Source organism: Balearica regulorum, chromosome 1, assembly GCF_011004875.1.
Source record: "Balearica regulorum gibbericeps isolate bBalReg1 chromosome 1, bBalReg1.pri, whole genome shotgun sequence".
NCBI lineage: Eukaryota > Metazoa > Chordata > Aves > Gruiformes > Gruidae > Balearica > Balearica regulorum.
In genome coordinates this window covers 145,166,760-145,186,745 of record NC_046184.1, presented here as the reverse complement: position 1 = coordinate 145,186,745, position 19,986 = coordinate 145,166,760, and the positions used below count along the sequence as shown (strand labels likewise).

The 19,986-nt window shown below is 38.3% G+C and overlaps 1 protein-coding gene across 1 annotated transcript in view; it reads left to right on the top strand.

Annotated features, from left to right (window-relative positions):
- Positions 1-19,986, top strand: part of GABRG3 (gamma-aminobutyric acid type A receptor subunit gamma3) — a 342,488-nt gene that overhangs the window by 113,880 nt on the left and 208,622 nt on the right. The window lies entirely within an intron of this gene.

Sequence of the window (19,986 nt, the reverse complement as noted above, 5' to 3'; positions counted from 1 at the left end):
AATGAAGTAGCATTTTCAAAGTGGGGAGGCGAGAGACTGGGAAGGTCTTATGATCTTGCAGATTACTGCCTACTCATTTATTATTTGCAATACCACTAAAGATGCAATAATATTTCTCTTGATTTAATTTTGTTAGATTATTATCAGTTCTGTTGTCCTTCATCTGTTCTAATCTCCCTTGTGTTTTCCTCCTTTCTGTTGCCTGTTTTTTCCGTTGATAAAGAAATTAATGGGTATTTTTGAGTTGTATGTGAGTTCCTCTCTCTTAAATGACTGGTGTTTGAAAAGGATTGTGGCAGAACTGGGTATGAAACCAGAGTCCCGACACATTCCTCACAAAATGTATTGGATATCAGATGGGGTATGCTAGACCTGGTGATTATTTCAAAGCTTTTTTTAGTCTTGCCCATGGAAGAAAATAGTGCACTATCTATCTGCTTACCTTAAATATACACTTACGTAAATGGAGATAAAAAAGCACACCCCAAAGCTTCCATGTTTATATGTGTAATTGTGTGATCACTACTGAGTCAAAATTGTTAATGAAGATTTTCCAGCAAATGTATGTTCTTCAGTTTATCTGGAATACTGTGCGGTCATGCTCATCAAAATATGGTAAGATCTTAATTTTCGTTATGGTAATACTTGTACTTTTCTAGCAGTACAAGCAGCAGGCTAGCTTGTCTCAATAATTTGAGAAGGTGGTAATGGCTCACCGGTCCAGGTATTCATTTGTAGCTTTCCCATGTGCCTGCGGAGGACCATTTCACTCCGTGCCACTCTTAGTTCTTGTTCTGCCTTTCTCTATCCTGCTGTAATGCATCTCTGTTTGGACAACAGGTGAGCCAGGCACTTTTACAGGCAAGTATCTAGCAAGGCCATCTAAATCCCTTTGAAAGCAATGGGAATTTTTTGCAAGGGCTTAGAGTAAGTCCTAAAAGTGTAGCTGCATGTACTCATATACACAAATACATGATTTCCTGTATTTGAATTATATGCATGTTTGCCCAATGATTTATGTAGAGACGTGCAAAATTTTCAGTGATGTGAATTTCTGAAAATATAGGCAGATTCCTTTCCTGCTCACTAACGTTCATTTTCTGGACTGCCAGGTTTTGCTCGAAAAGTGTTTCTGCAAACCAGTAATAACCTAGAAAAAAAAATCATGCTAGGTTGAAATAAAAACTCTTTATACAGTATTTCCCACTGTTGATGTAAAAGTATAAGCAGTTTTCAAAGCTCATAAATTTAATTTTCTAGAACCAATAGCTTTAAAAGTGTAGTTTATATCAGTCCAATTTTAACAAAGGCTGCTTAGTGTAGTTACAGAAATAAATTTATCAGTGACACCGTGTTAGTCCTCTCAAGGAGAACAATGTTTTTTTTTCTCCAATTAATGTATGTCTGACCTTTAAAATTTCCTTTTATGAGAGAGGGAACTGTTCAAGGTGAACAATATTTACAATGCAATGCATCCTTATGCATTTTATTGCTTACCTGACAGGAGAGAAATATCCAGCATTCTTATTTTAGTTCTATCCTTCATTTTAATACAATTTTACTTAGATACCATTGGTAATACCTTCGGATGGTCTATACCCTCTACTGTCTTTCAGTTGTTACTTTTTTCTGCAGAGTGGAAGAAAAAGCCATTTTTTTAGTGAAAGACAGAGCAAGGCAAGGGGTTAGCTCATTTCCTTTTCCTTCGCTTTGCAGTTGTTTCAGGCTTTTAGATCACAGTTGCTAGGATCACACCACAGGACAGGTGGATCTTCACAGTCCTGATCCCCAGGTTATGTATAATAAGACCCATGGGCCCACTAAAATCTCTGATTTTAGAGATTTCGTGGAGGTGTCATGTTTTTAATCTCCTCTGATGTATAGTGAGGACATGGTGGCAGGTTACATTTGGAGGCCAGGTCCATGTAGTGGATCCTAAGTCATCCCTAAGCTATTCAAAGATATCAAAGATCATATAGCTCCTTCCCAACACCGCAGGTCTGCGTGCATCAGTAGAGCTTTTAAAATCTTGGAAAGTATTTGAACTTTTTGTAGTAGTTTTTCCCTGCTTATTTCTCCTTTGTATTGAGAGTGGTCAGTGTACTGAAGTACTGGAAGTAGCGCTGATAGTGAGGCATGCTTAGGTTAGAAACAGGTGGTGGTGGAAAACTCACAAACAGCAAATTGTCAAGTGTTTTCTGGTATAATACTTCAGATTCAAGATAAGTTTAGAAGTAGTTCAGGGCAAGCAATATTCCTATAGTAGTCTATTCCTATGGAAGCATATTTACTTATGGTTATCTGGATAAAAGAAGAAAATAAAAAATATAGTAACATGGCACTTACTTAAATGAGGAGACTGTTGATGTGCTGTGTCATGGTAGCTCTCAGAGTAGCTGCACTTGCTTCATGGTTATTCAGATCTTTAGAATTTTTCTATCAGAAATTCAAAGGTATGGACATTAGTACAGAGATCCTAATCCCACAAATTCTGTCTCTGCACTGCTGAAGTTGACTATCTGAATATCTCTGTTTAAATCCACTGAATCACTGACAGCAGTGAAGTTACCCACAGGTATGTATTAGTGAAAGCAGGCTAAAGTCTGAATTGCCAGAAGAAAAAGCTGTTGATAAAATATTTTGACTCAGTAGAGACCAAAGAGAAGTTCATCTGAGAGGCAGAGGCTGTCATTAACATGTCAGTGTGGGAAGAGCTGCATCCACAGTGATCTATAATACAGCTTTTATGAGCTGAGCAAATGCTGCATACTTGTGAATAAAGGAGACATGCTGTGGCTACTGCTCTTAGTAGTAGTTTTAGTTTTGAGATGAATGGTTGACACAAAATGCTCCTCCAGTAATGAAGATTTAGATCACTGGGGACCCCTTTCCTTGTGCCCACTGAGAAGGACAGGTATTGTGCATGAACAAGTGAGTGGACATTGCAGATACTTCCTGTGACTGCAGTCTAAACTTTCATGCACTAACTTGTTTTCACAGAAGTTATATATAAATATATAGGTCTGCATATGCCCACATATGTGCATATACAAGCATCATAGATGCCCTTTTCCCTTCCTCTTCCCTTTCCCGTTCCACTACCCCTCTCCCCTCTCCTCTCTCCTCTCTCCCTTCTCCCTTCTCCCCTTTCCTTTTCATTTTCTTTTTTTTTTTTTTTGCCTCTTTGTATAGATTTGGTGCTTTCAAGATCTGCAGAGGGATTCGGAAATAGTAATGCAATTATTGTTCCTGCTATAATTTAGCCATTTTGTCCACTACAGCTGCTGAGGGAGTTATGCTTGGATTTTGCTTAAGGAATCCAAATACTTCATAGTCTTTAGTAAACATTGATTCTTTGAATACTCTGTAACAAATGTTTTTAGGATCTCCTAAAAATCAATTACAAAAAGAGGTAAACTTGAACTTTGTTAGTCTCTGTTCATAACAAAGAAAAAACAGCTATCTTCTACTTCCTTTATAATTAGAAGTGGTCAATTTTTTTAAAAAAAAGTTTGCACTTTTTAGTTTATTTTTTTGTGTTACTTGTTAAATGAGTGCTTAGGTTTCAACAAGTTCAGCAAATATTTAGAACAATAAAGATAACCACATCAGTTATACATACAACAATTCTAGTGTTATTTGTTTGCTGAGAGTCAGCAAAAATTGAAGACTTCCTTGTGGTGGAGCAGAGCTCTACTGCCTGTGTGTTTGTGCAGGCACAAAAGTTTTCTTAAAGTCCTGCAGTATTTTAGATACTAAAGGCAACCTTTTTTCCTGTTGTTTACTTTTTCTCTTTCTTTACTTCCACCCTGCAAAGTTGTTCCTTTAATATTTTTGGCAGTCAACGCCAAAGTGGTATGAGTATCTCAAGGAGATCTATTCAGCCTTGTTTTTTTTAAGACTCAAGCACCTTAAATAATTCAGATCTGTGGAGCTTTTATGTAGCTTGGTATGAGTCTGACAATCCTGTTGAGACCAAAGTGTTTAGAGACCTTGTCAATTACTTTTTAAAAATTCCCTAGTGCAGGAGGGGGCTCCTCTTTTTTTCCCTCTGAAAACACCAGTTCTGTCCATTGCCTGAAGAATGGCTGCATGCATGCCTCCCAACTTCTTTTTTTATCAGCCACTCTGACCACCCTGGCATGTCATAAGCTTTTGTCTGATGGCTGGATTTTCTTTTAGTTTTTTTAAGCTATAAAAGTTCAGAGCATGAGACTCTTCTGTCAGGCTTTCAACATCTGCTGTGCTGTACAGCCTGGAAAAGGCAAATCTGAGGCTGTGGAAGGAGTAACTCCACCTTTCCTTGTTTGTCTTCTCTCACATACTGTTACTGGGAGAATTGAGATAATTTGGCTTTTTTTACAGACTTAAAGCAACTATTTCCCAGGCTGCTTTGATCTGGGGGTTGTATAGCACTGCACATTTCCTTGTAGGTTGCCTGGTATGAATAGATTAGCGTCTACAAGCCTTCCGCCAAGTGGCTGCTATCCTTATGTTCCTTAACTGTGGGAATATTTTTGGTGCTGCAGTCTGATAGCAATTTCCAGTCAAAATAGCATTGATTTATATTGCCTTCTGGATGCTCTTTTGTCTCATTTGTGTTGTTCATTCTTACAGAGCTGGTCCAACAGCACTCAAATAAGCACCAGCTTAATTTCTCACGTTCAACATTGACCAAAGTATTCTGATCTGTTGAATATAGAACTCTGCTACCTGCTCATACTTAAAAAAAAAAAAAATATAAAAAAATTAGCCTGTAGCTAATTTCTGGTCATGTAACTGGTGTCTCGTTTTTCTGTAGAAACTGTTCCTATTGCATGATTGAGTGGTTCTGTATTTTTAGTAGTTAAATGGGAGTCTTGGGGGTTAATGGAGTTTATTCTTTTGCTGACCTCTGCACACCTTTCTTCTGAGAATGCCCTCAAACGCTGGTTGGAAGTACAAACCCATCTCAATCTAATTATCCATGGCAAAGGCCTGTTGGCTTTCTCAGCATTATGCTGATCTCTCCAGTGCAATAGTAGATGAGTTTACAAATCTTACTCTTTATGGTATAGATGTTGGCTCTATCCTGCCTGAAACTTGTTTTTCTACGTAGGTCAGTGGTTCTATAGCAATTTCATCTCTTTTGTGCCAGAGCAACTGTCTTTGATAGTAAAATGCTCTTTTTTCCTGTTGTTTTAGCTTCTGATCAAGAACAAAACATAAAAAATTCTCCAACTGTGCTGTGTTATAGCACTTCATATTATGTTACAGGAGCCAGAAAGGGGAATTTGACCCAAACACTTCATTAATATAAAAGTGTACTCTGGTTTTCATTTTATACACTTTAATTGTATTTGCTATAGTAGTCATTTCATTTAAGCTTTGTCCCAACAAATGTCAGTTGCACACAGATTTTTATGGTCAATTTGTTCAAATAATTTCAAGTAAAGCAACAGCAACAAAGTGTATTTCTGTCTTAGTGGTTGGTCAGGCAGCAAAGTAAAGCTACTTACCTTAGCTTTCACACTTCTACACAATTTTCATGTAAAAATTAGGTGAAATGTACACCTCTGTGGTTATTTTCCCCTTTGGGTGGGGATGGAAAACCATACTCAACTTCAGTCCTCCGGAATGCCATGTATAAACTCTTCCTAACCACTCTTATAAATGTAAATTTTATGCTATTATTCTCTGCTTCTGCCAGAGTGCTTCTGTTTGGAATATGAATTAAGTTCCTACTGACTGTACTCTTAGCTAAATCTAGGTTGAAAATAGCTGAGCACAAATTCCCATGAAGTATACGAATAAATATGAAAGAACAGAAGATGACTTTTCCTCCTGTGAGTTTATGTTTTAGTAATGTTCAAGTGCATAGAACTAGTCAGCACACAGTTTTAATCTAACTATGATTGTTAGTATGTAGTGCTCTTTTAAACATTATAGGTTTTTTTTTTTTTAAAGAAAAGTGAAAAAAATCTCAGAATGTTGGAAAATCTAACAGTTCTTGGAGGGAGCAGAAAAGATTTGTGTTTTTTCAAAGACACATGAACTGATAGTAAGAGACTGCAAAGCTGTACTTGAAATGTAAATACATAACTTTTCTCAGAAATGCTGCAATGAGTGTGAAACAATGTGTCATTAATTAAAGAGCATGAATAGTCAAAAACAATTAGAACTTATCTTTAGAGAAAATAAAGTGGGTCTGCTCTATAAAGTTGAGAACTATATCAGCACTATGGGCACTTGCTGTCCAGCTTAAAGAGGTGAATTTATGGACCATATCAGTGTGTGAGTTATGGAACAAAAATTATTTGGAAAAACAGAGTACATGCATACTGTAGGAGATATATAACATTAAGAACTATTAGATACAATTGCGAGACTGGAAAAAACAGTAAAGTGTATTTCAGTACTTATTGCCTAGAAACACTACTATGTAATGGCTCTATCTTACAGAAACGGAGGAACCTGATGCAAACATTGTGTGAACCATGAGTATGGTTCATTCTCACTTTCAGCCATATTTTTGGATCTTTCATAATGCAAAAACTTCAGTGCTGGTGTTTGTCCAGAAACAGTATTGTCAACAAACTAGATAGATGCATCTTTCTCTCTCTCTTTTCCTTACTGATACAAATTTACTTCCTTTCTGATTCCTTTGTCCATTTCCCCCCCTAGATTTTTTAGGAGGAAGGGGAGGAGATGTCTTGTAATATCCATAGTATCTTGAAGTTTTCCAGCTGATACTTGTCCATTTCACATGGAAGATCACTGGGGATGGTCTACTTTTTCAACTCACTTCAGGACAAAACTTTTTTTTTCCGCAATAAAATTCTGACCTCACCCTAAGGGTCATATTTACCACTGTTACATGTTGCAAGGGTAGACTATCTTATTAGATAAAAGTTCTTCCACTTTCCTTTAGTTAAATTGGCAGAAGGTTAAATCTCTTCAAGTTTAGAATGACCTTGAAAAAAAACATGTCTGTATATCAAGTGCTTGATAATCAATTGGCTACTGCAGTGAGTATGTAGGTTACCTTGAATATAGCAGAAAATGCTACCGTGAAGTTTTCTACCCTATTCCCTGAAGGATAAAATAATAAAATAGCTGAAAAGGCTCAAAATACAGTAAAGGGAAATGGCTTATTTGGAATGTGGAGATGACCAAGCCAATTACCACAGTCTGAAAGCCAGATGCAGCAAAGCTTAAAGGTTATTATAATTGGTTACTAAACAAACAATACGAATGCCTGCATAGGTCCAGTATCCAGAGCTGTTAAGACATATTTTTATGTTGAGATACATTTTGGTGTCTCAAAATCATGCAGCATATTTGTACCTCTCCCAGAATATACTTGTAGGGAAAATGAAATCCCAATAAAAAGAAAAAAAAAAAGCAACTTACCTTGATAAATTTAAGAGTGTAAAAATATTTGGCTAAATCTATGCACAAATTCAAAGTGGTCCTCTGTATAATCCTATATTTTTCCTCCCATTAACAACACTGTGTGCATTCTAGTCAGTCATGGGTCTGATGCCTCCCTAAAGGTCACAAATGTAGATGTCAAATTCTGCAAAAGGCATCTATAGTCCCTGGATATTCAACGGAGAAGAAAAAACCCAGATGCTTCTAGAGTGTAAATGATTTAAAGAACCTGTTGTTCTCTAGGATAGCCTAGGGTGGGTAGTTGACATGCGGACAGCTACTTTGTAAACAGCTAATGTTGAATAAGATGAATCCTACCTGAGATAATTACCTTCAGAGAGGCTTCTATCTGCTTCCTCTTCTGATTTAAATCTACCACTCACTGTATCTTGATGGTATTTCAATACCTTCTTTCTTTTGTAACTTTTATCAGCCTTGATTTCTTTGTCCTTTCCCACTTGCCCTGTCCTCCTCTGTTATCTCTGGTTAGTTGGCTGTTCTCTGGGAGCAGAAGTGGCCTCTTCTGTATGTTCTCCTCCCTTAGCTGGAAAGTCCTCACTGACATAAATTGTTGTTTCTGTGGGCATCCAGCCCACTGTCAGCCACAGGAGAAGAGCAGCAGGCTAGTTGGTAAAGTCAGGTGGCATCACAGGTCTGGCATGGTAAGTTGAGAAGTAACCTATGTAGGACATACCTTTACACACTCTTTTTTGAATTCTCTTGACCAACAAACAGTTGTTTTGATGTTTACCTATCTTGTGTAGGAGAGTATATTGCTAATACAGAGGCCAAGTCAGACACTCTGGTGGAGTATTTTTCAAGGGGTGTTACCTCGGAGTAGAGTCTGATGCATGGAACATCTTTCAAATTACTGGATGTACCTGGATGTTTGGCAATGTGTTATGCTTTGATAAGACATTAATTTGCCTGGAGTAATACTCTGTCCCACTTCTGCCAGGGGTTTATTTGGAGGGAATTTTAAACCTTTCTCAGTGTGGCTACATACTGATTGTGGCTTTTTTCTGTCATCTGTGATTAACTGCTACTTTGACTGCAAACGTGCACTAAGCTGCAATCACAAATATCTGCCTTCATCGCTGAGAGGTGAAAGGAGGGTGTTGCTCAAGGAGATTTCCGGTGGACAGTTAATAGCTTATCAGCCATCAGTGAGACATTGAATATACTGTCCCAGCATAAAATTCGTTGCTGAGAAGAATTTCTAGATTGTCTTTTAAAGGCACATATCTCCCTTGGAGGTTTTCAGGTGTACAGGCTTTTCCACTCTGAATCTAAATCAGGCAGCTGCTTACCTCAGAGATTGACAAGACCTTCCAAGTTCTGTCTAAATATATTCCTGCACTGCAAAGGAATTTTTATCAGGGCCTGTCCTATTGTTTGGTTTACCTTTATACCTAACAGTCCTAAGGATTATATATTTTGTCACTGTTACATGGAAATGATGAAATTACTTAGTCTGTGCTACAATGTAATAAATTACATCTTGCTTTCATAACTAGTTTTGGGAAGGAAGGGCATGTCTACTCTGGAGATTATTAGTCATTCTTCTGGAAGTGGATGATTGTGTTCTAAGAGACTTTTTTTCAAAAATTTGCTAGCCACGATTTGAGTGGCTTCAGCTATTCAAAATGATTGGTGGACAGATACGAAGACACAATAGAACCTGCCATTCAGCATAGTTCTGTACTAACTCTTCAGTTAGTTAGAAACTTCCCTTACCTTTTGTTAGCAAGTCTTTGATATAGAAACATCTCTGTTGGCAAACACTTTCCCTGGCTTACTTCACCAACCTTTTTCTGTTTCTTTTATCAAATACCCAGATAAGAACTGCATGTCCTTATGTAGCACTAGAATACCATCAATGCTTCATTTCTCATTTTGTACTCATTATGAGTTGTAATGGGATCTGTTTATGTATGCAGGACTTTTTGCAAATTAACAAAATGGGTTGTATCTCATCACCTTCCTAATGTATATGGCTGGATGAGGATACCAACCATTCCTACAGTGAATTTTAAGCAAATACTGTTGCTTTAGCTACATTTTAAAAAATTGTTTCTTTTTCTAAGATTCTATGCACAATCACCTCTGGCTCTACTCTTCAATTTGCCTTAGTACAGTATCCCCACTCACATTTGAGGTGTTCAAATTGGCATTAACTCTGTAGGTACTGACACCAATGAAAACATTTGCATATGAAAATCGGTGCTTGGGTAGAGCAAGATCTTCTGCTTCAGCATCAACTGGCACACTATAGCAGGATAACCAATGCATATATATTTGCACTTTATTATTTATTCCTCATTTTCCTTTCCAGTTGTAGCAATATGGATTTTTGTCTGAATGTGTCATGAAGATGTTTGCTTAATTGGTGACACATTGGTAATTTAGGCTTTGGAAGTACTTGGGCACTCAACTGATATTCCCTGGAATACACAAGCTAAATGCTGCGGATTCTATGGATAAATATAATGTCACGGCAAAATAGCTCTAGAGTATTTAGAATTTTATATTTTAAACACATATACATGTTTATATATTGCCATAGACATATATAATATTACAGCTGTCAAACGTACATTCATTTCTAAACAGAAGTATGACTTGCAGGTCTCAACTATTTTTGAACCATAAAATGTATTGCATGGAATACAACGTAATGAAAAACACTACAGATGATGAATGCATTTGTTAGAAGTACTTGACATTGTATTAAAATGACTACTGCAAACTGTTATTCTCATTTAGTCTGACTTGTGATCTTCGCATGCTTGTATGTGAGAGGATGTACGGGACTGAGACGTTGCATTAGGCTCTTCATGGACATGTCTTTTATCTGCTGTCTTCCTAGAAAAGAGTTAAGGAGTCAGCAGATATTATGTGTGAATTTTTCTTTTAAGAGAATTTACATTGGTTTAACAAATAAAATAAAATAAAATAAAATATAAATAAAATAAAAATAAAAATAAAAAAAATAAAATAAAATAAAATCTCAGTAGGAGCTTGAGTTTTCCTAGTGTCTTGAAGTGGGACTAATTTATGCTGCCAGGCTTTTCAGCTAATTGTGTTGTGATAAATTACCACACCTTTAATATAATAGTAGCGATTTGGTTGTACAGTAAATGTTAAATGCAAATCACCCACTGCTAATGTTTTGAAACTGTGTTCCATCAGAAGCTTTACTGAATTACAGCTATCAACCAATTCATAATTGCTAATGAAGGTTAAATTAAGGTTTGGAGAAGCATGTTCAAAAAGTCATTCTGCCCATGTGTGTTGGGTTTGCGTGGCAAGGTTTTGGTAGCGGGTGGGCTACAGGGGTGGCTTCTGTGAGAAGCTGCCAGAAGCTTCCCCTGTGTCTGACAGAGCCAATGCCAGCCGGCTCCAAGACGGACCCGCCGCTGGCCAAGGCCGAGCCCATCAGCGCCTCTGTGATAACATATTTAAGAAAGAGAAAAACAGTTAGAGAGAGCTTTTGCAGCCAGAGAGAGGAGAAGATGTAAGAACATCTGCAGACACCCAGGTCAGTGCAGAAGGAGGGGCAGGAGGTGCTCCAGGCGCCGGAGCAGAGATCCCCCTGCAGCCCATGGTGAAGACCATGGTGAAGCAGGCTGTCCCCCTGCAGCCCATGGAGGGAGGATGAGGGGGTGTAGAGATTCCACCTGCAGCCCGTGGAGGACCCCACGCCGGAGCAGGTGGAGACACCTGAAGGAGGCTGTGGCCCCGTGGGAAGCCCGCGCTGGAGCAGGCTCCTGGCAGGACCTGTGGATCCGTGGAGAGAGGAGCCCACGCCAGAGCAGGTTTGCTGGCAGGACTTGTGACCCCATGGGGGACCCACGCTGGAGCAGTCTGCTCCTGAAGGTCTGCACCCCGTGGAGGAGACTCACGTTGGAGAAGGTCGTGAAGGACTTTCTCCCGTGAGAGGGACCCCACGCTGGAGCGGGGGAACAATGAGTCCTCCCCCTGAGGAGGAAGAAGCGGCGGAAACACCGCGTGATGAACTGACTGTAACCCCCACTCCCCATCCCCCTGTGCCGCTGAGGGGGGGAGGAGGTTGAAGCCGGGAGTGAAGTTGAGCCCAGGAAGATGGGAGGGGTGGGTGGAGGTGTTTTTAAGATTTGATTTTATTTCTCATTCCTCTACTCTGTTTTGCTTAGTAATAAATAAGATGAATTCCCTCTCTAAGTTCGGTCTGTTTTGCTCGTGATGATAATTAGAGAATGATCTCTCCCTGTCCTTATCTCGACCCATAAGTTTTTTTTTCATTGTACCTTTTCTCCCCTGTCTAGTGAAGGAGAGGAGTGATAGAGCAGCTCTGGTGGGCACCTGGCCCTCAGCCAGGGTCAACCCACCACACCATGCTATCACCTCTGCATTTTGCAGCTACACCATGTGATGGCTTAGAAAGTACTCTGCAGAGATGGAGGAAGTGGTTAGGTACTAGCAAGGAACTGGGATATATCTCAAACCTAGCAGTTTCACACCACTCCTCTACCCTCTCTCTACCCATCTCTGAGATACCAGTAAACCACTGCTGTAATTTCTGTACATTACAAATTCTGCATAAATGGCTGAGTAATCAAACTTTGGAAAGGCTCCATAAATAACAAAAGGCTTAATGGCAAATACGGGACTTACATAAGAGAGAATACTTACAGGAATTTTTATGTTATGCTATTAGTCTGTCTTTAGTCTATTTTCACTTTTTTTTTAACTAATTTTTGGAAGCTGCTCTTGGCTTACTGAGCTGCTTTTGTTTTCTGATTGTTACATATATTGTATCTGTTGCCTTGGTTGGACACTCTCAATCAAATTGTTATGCTTACATTAGCAGATTATGAGGAGAGAAAGGTCTTTAGTCCTCAGGTATCGTAGTGACCACAGAAGCAATGCTTCTTCCAGTATTTAATTTAAGGAATTAATGTAGAACCTACTACTTCCAGCTTATATGATACATCCCTCATTGGGATTCTGAAAACAGACTTCTTCCCTTCATTGCTAGGTTCTCAGACCAACTCACCTGCAATACTTGTGGTATATAAAGACACACTTTAACCCCCAGGAATAGAGATGGACTTGGTTAGTAGAGTAGGTGCTTATAAATTTTTAAATGTAACCTTAAAAAGTGCATAAAATATTAGTGCCTGGGGTACTATAACTCTGCATCATCTTGCCGTACCTCCATCTGTATATACTTATTTTCACAGCAACTGGCTGTAAGGAAACATTCAGAGACATCTGCAGTGCTAAAAGCAGAGTGATAGCCCAGGAGACAGCTCCCTCAAAATATGAAATACTTTCCTATAAATATTAATTCATTGATGGTACAAATTGCCAAAATATTTCCAGTCCAACAGCAGCTGTTTGGGGAATTTATTTTGTCTTTTAGCAGGCAAAATGAAAGAAATGCAGGATAATATTGTTTATCTGCATATTTTTATATCGATTTTAATTATGCTTTAATACTATGACATTTTGAATAACCTTTACTAAATGTAATTTTTGACTTTTCTGAACAGCGGGTAGTGTCTTTATTGTTACTAATAACAAAACTATAATTTAGTCATTTCCTTTCCTTACTATGTCATTTGAGTATTTTCATTTCCTTCACATTACAAAAGATGTAGGCAGATACTATTTTACTGGATGGAGAAATGGGGACTTATGATTTATTTTCACTCACTAAGGCAGTTGGTACTAAACTTAGTTCTCAAATTGATAGTTTTAGCTGTCTGGTATTGTATATTAATGCAATCACTTCCCTGTCCTACTCAGGTAGTTTTAAGAGTAAAATGACTGAAATCATGTACATATTGCAAACTTGAGAGTTTTGTCTTATTTTTTCATGTTGTGAATAAAGAGTACATTGCTACCCACCTAAATTTCTGGCTAGCTGGTATAAGTCAGAACAAAATGCTAGCTATCTTCAAACTTGCTAGTGTGATTTTAAGTGGCTTTGGCTTCCTCCATTTGGGTCCAGTACATGGGACAAGCTGAGATGATGAACTACACATTTAGAGTGCAGATTTCTCAAATTCCATTAAAACCCTTCTTGATAGTCTTTGTGGGAGAATGTAGGTCCAAAAGCAATGAGCCATTTAAAATGCCTATATTTAGAAAGCCTGCAGTCTTCTCCTGTGAAAGGTCTTGTTAATTTTTACTTCTTTTCATGATTTTTAGTATATCTCTGAAAATGTTGTCACCTGGATGTATTCATGGCACAGTGTATAACTTCAAATAGTAATGTCCAATCTGCTCTCTTCCTTTCCTCCTCCCTGCTCCCAAACACTGGATTCATTATTTGATCTTTTGAGTAACTTCTGTGTGCTCATGTTTAGCTTTTTGTTTTACATATCAGTATATCTATATATTTAAAAACCCCAAAATCATAGAATAATTTAGGTTGGAAGGGAACTACAGAGGTTGTCTTGTCCAACCCCATGCTCAAAGTGGGCAAGTCAGATCAGATTGCTCAGGGCCCTCTCCAGTCAGGTCTTTAACACCTCCACAGATGGTGGTTCCATAACCTCTCTGGGCCCCTTTCCCAGTGTTTGACCACCCTCAAGGTTAAAAAACTTTTCTTCGTATCTAATCATAATTCCTCATGTTCCAGCTTCAGTCCTTTGTTTCTTATCCTATTGCTGTGCACCACCAAGATGAATTTGGTTCTGTCTTCTGATCAGGTTAGTTATAGACAGTGTAGAGGTCTCTCTCTGAGCCTTCTCTTCTTAAGGGTGAAGAGACTCAGCTGTCTCAACCTCTCCTTGTATCTCATGTGCTTCAGCCTCTGACCGTCTCAGGGCCCTCTGCTGGGTTTACTCCAGTGTACCAATACCTTTCTTGCACTGGGAACCCCCAAAATGGACACAGTTCTCCAGATGTGGCTCCACAAGAGCTGAATAGAGAGGAAGGAAAACATCCCTGCAGCTGCTGTCTGTATTCATGCTAATAGTGTTACACATTATTAGCATCTAGCTAACTAGCTATATTTATGTGAAGTGACTACAATTTAGGGGAAAAAATGATAGAGTGAGGCATTTTTCGGGAGACCTTGATGGCTAATCTCTATCTATCTCAACTGTCAGAATAGAATCATAGAATCATAGAATCATAGAATCATAGAATCATAGAATCATAGAATGGTTTGGGTTGGAAGGGACCTCAAAGACCATCTAGTTCCAACCCCCCTGCCATGGGCAGGGACACCCTCCACTAGACCAGGTTGCCCAAAGCCCCATCCAACCTGGCCTTGAACACTTCCAGGGATGGGGCATCCACAGCCTCTCTGGGCAACCTGTTCCAGTGCCCCACCACCCTCATAGTGAAGAATTTCTTCATCATATGTGCACTCAAAACCCACCAAAACATTCCACGCTAAATTAGACACAGTTAAAATAATTTTATCTCAGATTTGCAAGGTTGTGTCAGGAAACGAAAAATTGCGGAGAACATGTTCTCATCCAATACATTGTGGTCAAGTGATTTTGTTCCATGAAAGTACAGTGACTAACTTTAAACATTTCTATCAGATTTTCCAAAGCATACCCATATATTGCATCATGTTCTTTGTTATCATTGCATGTTTAGAGTAATTTAAGAATATATTTCTTTTGTGCATTGAGCAAAAATTTTGTTTCGGTGAGTTCTTTCAATTGCACTAAATTAAATTCTGTCTAGAAAAATATTTTCTCTAGATTGTGAATATCAAGAAGTGATTTCTAAGTGTTTTAAGAGTTTTTAAGATTAAACAATTGCACAGATGCACGGATCAAGCTACTTCTGTCCCCAGGGAGCACACCAGTGTTCCAGTTGCAGTAGTAGCACTGGGCACTGCTGCAGTTCTACCTCATACTAGCAGAACAGCAAAAAACTAGCTATTCACCACAAACACTATATTGAAGCTAGTATTATTTTCTTTATGTGAATAGTCTACTGTTAGGCGTTGTTTTTTTCATGGAGTTGTTGATTATTTTGAATTTTTCAGTATAGACTATTATATGAGCCTTTTCACCCTACAGATTACTCAGAAGCTATTTTCTGTGACTGTTCTTGATTTGTTATTCATGCTGGGATTGCTCAGCTAAGTCATATAGTTTTAGTTTGTTTTGTAACTGGATGACTCCTAAACACATCAAGAGCTTCTAAGTAAGCAATGTGAATAATTTTGCCTGGATACTAATGTAAAGTTTTGTATAAGCCTTCACAGCCACTTAATGCTTTCCCTGATCTTCTGTACGTATGTGAGCACTCCCAGGAAACTGACTGCTGGTTGCAAACGGCTAAGAAGCATATCTGCACTTTCTCAAGGGTTGGATGCAGCCAGGATGTGACTTGAGTGACACCTGTATAGTGGTACAGTGCCTGGCTTGTCATCTGACCTGGAAGATGTGGCGTGCCAGGCAGTGTGGATGGCGAGAAGAGCGCCGTGACTTCTTGTTAAATTTCTTCTGCGTCATCCTGAAGAGTGCTGAGGATTATCCTTTTGTTATTGCATTATGGCCTTATTTCAAAGGGGGAGTCCTTTCCGTTCAGCCTTCAGATCCCTAAGGCTTGCTACTGTGTAGTTTGGGTTATAAACTACACAAATGATTATGCTGTTCTCTTCATAATTCTGTTAATTTTCCTGTACAGATTCAGTGAACTTACACTATTTAAACAGAGGATTTTTTTTTAAATTATTCTTTGAAGACCAAAAAAGCCCATCTGTGAAGAGTGTGGTTGATAATTCATATGCATCATGTGGATTTTCTCTCATATATTTGCATAGTCTACTCTCAAAGATATCTTGTAAATTATAGTACCATATAAAATAGTATATATCTATTTTGATGGTCTCTTAGTTGACATTTCAGCTTATTCTTAAGCTATAGCTGTGGAAAAAAGACTGAAAAGCTGCATAGAAATGCCTCCAGTTTAAATATAAATGTATCTACTTTTGAACTAAATGAATCAACTTACAAATATGGGTGGGTGCATCCTGTAAATAAAAAGGAAAAAAAAATCATCTTTCACAGCTGTAGAGTATTTGCCCATAAGAGGTGAAATCTTTACACTAAGTTACAATCTATGCTGACTTAAAAGGTAACTTGACCAAGCTAACTGGCAAGTGTCTTTCCAAGATGTTTTTCCTTAAAATTAATTTAATTAAGTTGAATCCTTGGCATCTTTTAGAATCAGGGCTGATTCTGACTGAAAAATTAGTATGGTACAAAGTTACCATTAATAGTAGTGTTGGTGAACTCTGCTTATTTAAAGCTTAGCTCTTTTTTTTTCTTACTTATTATAGACATGTGTGGTATCTTGATTAACTTAGAAGTACCTCCTGGTATCCAGCCATGTGGCTTAACCATTTGATAAACCTATAAAGCTCAGTCTTAAAAGTAGTGAAATGTTTTTCTCCTGTAAGTCCTACTGGTACTTTGGTTCAGAACCTTTTCTGGTGGTCAAGTATGTGGACACAGAAGCATTTTCATACCCGATGAACAATAAAAAAAAATTATTAAACATACATTCCAGGTTGATGATTATGGTCAATTGTTAAATCATGTAACTGCCTAGGGCTAAAGCTGTATACAGTGACTTACCCAAGCAGTCTCATAATTGCTGGAACATCTGCACGAAGATATCAGTGCTTTTGTATATATACTTGATAGTGGAATTATAATACCTCAAGTAGTGGGTTCAGTTCTTGTTATTAAACTTAGCTGATACACTTAGAGCTTAATCCATGTGCCCAACAATTGGACTATATCTTTCAACTTTTATGTTTTTCAAAGCATGATATTTAAATGTTTATCTGTTCTTCAGCAGTGTCTGTTACTGTCTGACTCTCTAAACTTATTATTTTGTGTTCCATTACTTATATTTGCTGAAATTTACCTATTTGGTCAGACCACTTTTTATGGTATTGTCCCTACCTAAGAAAAAATGCTGGTTTAATTCTTTTTTGACTGAACACACAGGACACCCAGGTGTCTTTTATTTGTGCTAACTTTCCCTCTGCCACGAGATGAGGCAGGAAAGCTGAAGCCTTCTTTCTCCTCTTCAGAGAAGCTGCGAGCTAGAACACCTGGCGAGAGTGGATGAAAAGCTGTCTTGCCAGACTTGTTACAGTGGGAACAACTTCTGGTTTTTGGAACTAAATTTATTAGCACAGAGGCCATAATATTCCTCAAAGAAAATGATGCAGATCAATCTTCCCATGTACATTATTAGTCTAAGTTGCTTGATTACTGCCAAACCCTAATCTCAGTGAAGAGCCAATAACGAGCTCTTCGGCTTACAGAAATTCAAGGCTGCCTCTACTTCAAAGTCCTTAAGCTGTCCAGTCCAACTAAGTTGCCCTTTTCAAGATCTTGAACTTGGTTATGTCCTTCTGCTAATATTAGATTTAATTGGCTTACATGCATAGATCCATGGCTGCTTGGTATGATGAACTCCAGTGTCTGTGGAGGTAACCTATGTGCTGAACTTAGGCTAGGCATTCAAACTGCACTGTATTTCAGTCTACTGGTATAATCAATGTTTTCATCACTAATACTTTACTTCCTCATGAAGAAGTGAAGTCCAGCATTATACTCACTGAAAATATTTTATGCATTGTTGTTTCCACATTTATGCATTATCCTGTGTATTAGAAATAGGAGGCGATTGTCATGTGTTCCTCCCAGCCTCCTCCCCCAACATATAACACCTGAGATTCAAGCAAATACAGAAGGTTCCCAGAGAATGACACAGAGGAGAAGAAACGAAATGTAGACATTGCACATTACTTCCATTAATGTATACACTATGCTTCCTGAAAGCATTTGCACTTAAAAATGATTTTGTTGTGTTAAAGTGGGCAGAGAAAGTAGATAAAAGGTGATCCTTTTCAGGGGCTGCTTGCTTTACTAAGTGCCTGGTGGTCTCTACAGAACTAACAGCAAATACTTGCAATACCTCTAAGCTATTCTGTGAATAAATTCAGGACGTGTAATATTTTGCATGATTCGTATCTCAATGAAATGGTAAGAAAATCCATATCCACAATGAATTAATAAATTTGCTTTAATTCACTCTACACTAAATTCCCATCTTTAATTGTTTCCCGAAAAAAAGTCATCATTATTTTCTGGGAGGCCATTTTCCATCTTTTCAGTGATTCCATTAGAAAATCAATATAATTAGAGGATATCTGCAATATCCTCTAGTTTCTGAGATATTTTCACCCCATTCAAACTTAATAAGAAGTTTTGATATTACTTTTGTATGAACTTATAAGGACAGTTAGTCCACATTAAATTTGTAAGGGGCTTTTACATGGAAATGAACTTTGCATACATGAATGAGGTTAAGGGTATATTAAATGCTGAAATTAGCAGAGGTAATGGGTACCTTTTGTTAAAAAGTGTAGGTCAACAGGGTGTTATGTTAATGAGCTTCCTAGATTTGGGATTACCCAGCTGCTGTTCTACACTGCTTTTCACACCTTCAGCATAAAGGTCCGTTGCTGTTCTTTGGATTCGTACTAACTAGGTGTCCTCCAGCACCCCCTTTTAAAGGCTAGTAGATGGCTACAGTTGAGTCCTCTTCCAGCTCTTGGTTCCTGGGGTTAAGAACATCGTGCTGCGGTTTCATTACTGCATTACATGTGTGTAGAGTGCCCTGTGCCCCTGCCTGGGGCTGGGGGACTGATTGTTGCTGGTGTCTCCTGAGCTTTGAACCAAAGGGTCAGGAAGCCTTTGAGCTTAATCATCACAATAAGGATGTATTTGAAGTCAGTGCTAAAAAGATGCAGTTCCAGATGAAGGTAAGGAAATCTATACTTTCTTTTATTACAGAGAATGGGCTATGACCTTGCTCAGAAGTAACATCAATTTGCATTTTATTGTGCATAACACCAGATGAATGGAGCCACTAAGGACTTCAGTAGTAGCCAGGACATCAGTGAGAAATAACACTCTTTTCAACAAAAGAAACCCAAGACCTCTTGAAAGAAAATATCTACACCTAGTCCAAAACTTTTAGATACCCTAAATTGAATTTTAACACACAGAAATATCAAGTGTTTTCATTAAGTGTCTACTAAATACCACCACAGTGTTTGAACATTACCTAGTGGCTCTTTTGCTGACTGCATGATCAAATGGCTTGGTAAGAGGAATCTTCCCTCTTTCCCACTTGACATCTGCCACAATTCCCTTTCTTACTTCACATGCTTCTAATCATGATGCTTTGCTGCTGTTCTTGAAATAATCCTGTATTTCTTCCTCCCCTCACTTCCAGTTGCTGTTTCTTTCAATTGCCTGCTGCAGGAAACTTTCCTTGTGCCTCACATCTGAGGGGCAGCCTGGCACTACCTGTCATCTCTATTTTGACATGTCAGATTTAAAAAATATAAACCACATATTAAATCCTGTGATGAGCAAGTAGAGCTTAAAACTAATTTGTCCAATGCACTGCTAGGAGATGGAGCTTTCACATTATCAGATACAGTTTATAATACAGTCTGAAAGGTATTTTGAAGGATTTTCATCATTCCTATGAAGAGACAGATTCACAGTGTTCTACCCA